The sequence below is a fragment of the Procambarus clarkii genome, chromosome 37, assembly GCF_040958095.1.
Source record: "Procambarus clarkii isolate CNS0578487 chromosome 37, FALCON_Pclarkii_2.0, whole genome shotgun sequence".
In the NCBI taxonomy this organism is placed as follows: domain Eukaryota; kingdom Metazoa; phylum Arthropoda; class Malacostraca; order Decapoda; family Cambaridae; genus Procambarus; species Procambarus clarkii.
Window position 1 is genome coordinate 38,594,083 of NC_091186.1, and position 5,831 is coordinate 38,599,913.

Below are 5,831 nucleotides of genomic sequence, written 5' to 3' on the forward strand. Positions count from 1 at the left end.
GCTCACCACATCACCGAAAACATTTACCCACTGCTTACCACCCTGGAGGTCTCTGGTGGTGATGGTGAAATGGGCACTCTTGGAACGCACCGGATCTTTCCAGCATAACACAGCTCCTGCCTGGCGTGACTCCCGGTACTGCCCTGGAGGTCAGGCAGAAGTGGGGCTCCTCCCTCACCATCATTACTCTCGTAGTCTCCGCCCCACACCCATCCTCCGGCTGACCCTTGTTCCCCACCCACAACAGTTTAGTGTTGCGGTAGGTGTGGCCCCGCTGGCCCGTACACAACAACACAAACTGTCTGGCCAGCGGAGTGTCAGGGGTCAGCCGGATGGTGACCCGCCCTCTTGCTGACCCCGCCCACCCGAGGTCAAGGAACGCCAGGGTGCAGGAGGGGTCCAGCACGCCCACAACCTCACTCTCCTGCAGAAAATGAAATAAATCATGCTGATAACTGTATAACAAAATGTTGTCATATTAGTTATCATAACTCACTGAATCAGTAATGTCAGTAAGACTAATGGGTGTAATGAAGTCACCTGGAGGGTGTGGGCGTGGGCGGGCGTGGGCTGACGCAGGAGTGGGTGGAGGTACAGCTGTCCGTCTTGTAGAGTTATCCTGGCGGAGCGGCGGCCATCTTGGTCTTCCTGGACGGCCAACACCCGGCCAGCCTCCACAAGCCTCTTGACGGGCTGCCTCATCCTGCGGAGGTCCTCAACCTGTGGACAGTGTCAGCCCCATTATCACCTGTGGTCAGTGTCAGCCCCATTAACACCTGTGGTCAGTGTCAGCCCCATTATCACCTGTGGTCAGTGTCAGCCCTATTATCACCTGTGATCAGTGTCAGCCCCATTATCACCTGTGGACAATGTCAGCCCCATTATCACATGTGGACAGTGTCAGCCCCATTATCACCTGTGGTCAGTGTCAGCCCTATTATCACCTGTGATCAGTGTCTACCCCATTATCACCTGTGGACAATGTCAGCCCCATTATCACCTGTGGACAGTGTCAGCACCATTATCACCTGTTGTCAGTGTCAGCCCCATTATCACCTGTGGACAGTGCCAGCCCCATTATCACCGTGGTCAGTGTCACCCCCATTATCACCTGTGGTCAGTGTCAACCCCATTATCACCTGTGGTCAGTGTCAGCCCCATTATCACCTGTGGTCAGTGTCAGCCCCATTATCACCTGTGGTCAGTGTCAGCCCCATTATCACCTGTGGTCAGTGACAGCCCCATTATCACCTGTGGTCAGTGTCAGCCCCATTATCATCTGTGGACAGTGTCAGCCCCATTATCACCTGTGGACAATGTCAGCCCCATTATCCCCTTTAGTCAGTGAGAGACCCATTATCAGTCAACCACACCTACCACATTCACCACAATCAGCACATTACACTACACATAAACTGAAGCCAGTCAAGGAAAGCACCTACTGGCAAAGGGTTGGTGCTGGACCTGTAGCTCCAGCCCCCCCCCTCTACTGGCAGGGGGTTGGTGCTGGACCTGTAGCTCCAGCCCACCTCTACTGGCAGGGGGTTGGTGCTGGACCTGTAGCTCCAGCCCCCTCTACTAGCAGGTGATTGGTGTTGGACCTGTAGCTCCAGCCCTTCCTCTACTGGCAGGGGGTTGTTGCTGGACCTGTAGCTCCAGCCCTTCCTCTACTAACAGGGGGTTGGTGCTGAACCTGAAACTCCAGCCCCCCTCTACTGGCAGGGGGTTGGTGCTGGACCTGTTGCTCCAACACCCCTCAACTGGCAGGGGGTTGGTGCTGGACCTGTAGCTCCAGCCCCCTCTACTGGCATGGGGTTGAAGTTGGACCTGTAGCTCCAACCCCCCTCTACTGGCAGGGGATTGGTGCTGGACCTGTAGCTCCAGCCCCGCCCCCTCAACTGGCAGGGGGGGTTGGTACTGGACCTGTAGCTCCAGCCCTTCCTCTACTAGCAGGGTGTTAGTGTTGGACCTGTAGCTCCAGCCCCCCCTGTCTACTGGCAGGGGGTTGGTGCTAGAAATGTAGCTCCAGCACCCCCTCTACTAGCAGGGGGTTGGTGCTGGACCTGAAACTCCAGCCCCCCTCTACTGGCAGGGGATTGGTGCTGGACTGTAGCTCCAGGCCCTCCGCCCTCTACTGGCATGGGGTCCGTGCTGGATCTGTAGCTCCAGCTCCTCTCTATTGGCAGGGGGTTGGTGCTGAACCTGTAGCTCCAGCCCCCCCTCTACTGGCAGAGGGTCGGTGCTGGACCTGTAGCTGTAGCCCCCCCTTTACTGGCAGAGGGATGGTGCTGGACCTGTAGCTGTAGCCCCCCCTTTACTGGCAGAGGGTCGGTGCTGGACCTGTAGCTGTAGCCCCCCTCTACTGGCAAGGGGGGGGGGGTTGGTGCTGGACCTGTAGCTCCAGCCCCCCTCTAATGGCAGGGGTTGGTGCTGGACCTGTAGCTGTAGCCCCCCCCTCTACTGGCAGGGGGATGGTGCTGGACCTGTAGCCCAGCCCCCTTCTAATGCCAAGGGGTTGGTGCTGGACCTGTAGCTACAGCCCCCCTCTACTGGAAGGGGGTTGGTGCTGGAAATGTAGCTCCAGCCCCCCTCTACTGGCAGAGGGTCGGTGCTGGACCTGTAGCTGTAGCCCCCCTCTACTGGTAGGGGGTTGGTGCTGGACCTGTAGCTCCAGCCCCCCTCTTCTGGCAGGGGGGTTGGTGCTGGACCTGTAGCTCCAGCCCCCCTCTACTGGCAGAGGGTCGGTGCTGGACCTGTAGCTGTAGCCCCCCTCTACTGGAAGGGGGTTGGTGCTGGACCTGTAGCTCCAGCCCCGCCCTCCTTCAACTGGCATGGTGGGTTGGTGCTAGACCTGTAGCTCCAGCCCCCCTTTTCTGGCAGGGGATTGGTGCAGGACCTGTAGCTCCAGCCCCCCCCCCTCTACTGGCAGGGGGGGGGTTGGTGCAGGAAATGTAGCTCCAGCCTCCCCCCCTCTACTGGCAGGGGGATGGTACAGGACCTGTAGCCCTAGCCCCCTTCTAATGCCAGGGGGTTGGTGCTGGACCTGTAGCCCCCCCCCTCTGCTGGCAGGGGGTTGGTGCTCGACCTTTAGCTCCAGCCCACCTCTACTGGGAGGGGGTTGGTTCTGTACCTGTAGCTCCAGCCCACCTCTACTGACAGGGGGTTGGTGATGGACGTGTAGCTCCAGCCCCCCTCTACTGGAAGGGGAATGGAGCTGGACCTGTAGCTCCAGCCCCCCTCTACTGGCAGGGGGTTGGTGCTGGCCCTGAAGCTCCAGCCCCCTCTACTGGCAGGGGGTTGGTGCTGGACCTGTACCTCCAGCCCCCCCTACTGGCAGGGGATTGGTGCTGGACCTGTAGCTCCAGCCCCGCCCCCCTCAACTGGCAGGGTGGGTTGGTACTGGACCTGTAGCTCCAGTCCGCCTCTACTGGCAAGGGGTTGGTGCTGGACCTGTAGCTCCAGCCCCCCCCCTCTACTGGCAGGGGGTTGGTGCTAGAAATGTAGCTCTAGCCCCCCCCCCCTCTACACGCAGGGGGTTGGTGCTGGACCTGAAACTCCAGCCCCCCTCTACTGGCAGGGGGTTGGTGCTGGACCTGTAGCTCCAGCCCGTCTCTACTGGTAGGAGATTGGTGTTGGCCCTGAAGCTCCAGCCCCCCTCTACTGGCAGGGGGTTGATGTTGGACCTGTAGCTCCAGCCCCCTCTACTGGCATGGGGTTGGTGTTGGACCTGTAGCTCCAGCCCCCCCCCCCTTAACTGGCAGGGTTGGTTGGTGCTGGACCTGTAGCTCCAGCCCGCCTCTACTGGCAGGGGATTGGTGCTGGCCCTGAAGCTCCAGCCCCCCTCTACTGGCAGGGGGTTGATGTTGGACCTGTAGCTCCAGCCCCCCTCTACTGGCATGGGGTTGGTGCTGGACCTGTAGCTCCAGCCCCCCTCTACTGGCAGGGGGTTGGTGCTGGACCTGTAGCTCCAGCCCCCCTCTACTGGCAGGGGGTTGGTGCTGGACCTGTAGCTCCAGCCCCCCTCTACTGGCAAGAGGTTGGTGCTGGATCTGTAGCTCCAACCACCTCTACTGGCAGGGGGTTGGTGCTAGACCTGTAGCTCCAGCCCTCCTCTACTGGCAGGGGGTTGGTGCTGGACCTGTAGCTCCAGCCCCCCTCTACTGGCAAGAGGTTGGTGCTGGATCTGTAGCTCCAACCCCCTCTACTGGCAATGGGGGGGGGGGGTTGGTGCTGGACCTGTAGCTCCAGCCCCCTCTAATGGCAAAGGGGGGGGGGTTGGTGCTGGACCTGTAGCTCCAGCTCGTCTCTATTGGCAGGGGTTTGGTGCTGGACCTGTAGCTCCAGCCCCCCCTCTACTGGCAGGGGGTTGGTGCTGGACCTGTAGCTCCAGCCCCCTCTACTGGCAGGGGAATGGTGATGGACCTGTAGCCCCAGCTCCCTTCTAATGGCATGGGGTTGATGCTGGACCTGTAGCTCCAGCCCCCCTCTACTGGCAGGGGGTTGGTGCTTGGCCTATAGCTCCAGCCGCCGTCTACGGGCAGGGGGGGATGGTGCTGGATCTGTAACCCCAGCCCCTTTCTACTGGCAGGGGGTTGGTGCTGGACCAGTTGCTCCAGCCCCCTCTACTGGCAGGGGGTTGGTGCTGGACCAGTTGCTCCAGCCCCCTCTACTGGCAGGGGGTTGGTGCTGGATCTGTAGCTACAGCCCCCCTCTACTGGCAGGGGTTGGGTCGGGAAATGTAGCTGCAGCCCCCCCCCTCTACTGGCAGGGGTTGGTCCTGGATCTGTATCTCCAGCCCCCCTCTACTGGCAGGGGGTTGGTGCTGGAAATGTAGCTCCAGCGCCCCCTCCTCTGGCAGGAAGGTTGGTGCTGGACCTGTAGCTCCAGCCCACCTCTACTGGCAGGGGGTTGGTGCTGGACCTGTAGCTCCAGCCCCCCTCTACTGGACGAGGGTTGGTTCTGTACCTGTAGCTCCAGCCCCTCCTGAAACGGGCAGGGGATTGGTGCTGGCCCTGAAGCTCCAGCCCCCTCTACTGGCAGGGGGTTGATGTTGGACCTGTAGCTCCAGCCCCCCTCTACTGGCATGGGGTTGGTGCTGGACTGTAGCTCCAGCCCCCCTCTACTGGCAGGGGGTTGGTGCTGGACCTGTAGCTCCAGCCCCCCTCTACTGGCAGGGGGTTGGTGCTGGACCTGTAGGTCCAGCCCCCTCTACTGGCAAGAGGTTGGTGCTGGATCTGTAGCTCCAACCACCTCTACTGGCAGGGGGTTGGTGCTAGACCTGTAGCTCCAGCCCTCCTCTACTGGCAGGGGGTTGGTGCTGGACCTGTAGCTCCAGCCCCCCTCTACTGGCAAGAGGTTGGTGCTGGATCTGTAGCTCCAACTCCCTCTACTGGCAATGGGGGGGGGGGGGTTGGTGCTGGACCTGTAGCTCCAGCCCCCTCTAATGGCAAAAGGGGGGGGGGGTTGGTGCTGGACCTGTAGCTCCAGCTCGTCTCTATTGGCAGGGGTTTGGTGCTGGACCTGTAGCTCCAGCCCCCCCTCTACTGGCAGGGGGTTGGTGCTGGACATGTAGCTCCAGCCCCCCTCTACTGGCAGGGGAATGGTGATGGACCTGTAGCCCCAGCTCCCTTCTAATGGCATGGGGTTGATGCTGGACCTGTAGCTCCAGCCCACCTCTGCTGGCAAGGGGTTGGTGCTGGACCTGTAGCTCCGGCCCCCCTCTACTGGCAGGGGGTTGGTGCTTGGCCTATAGCTCCAGCCGCCGTCTACGGGCAGGGGGGGATGGTGCTGGATCTGTAACCCCAGCCCCTTTCTACTGGCAGGGGGTTGGT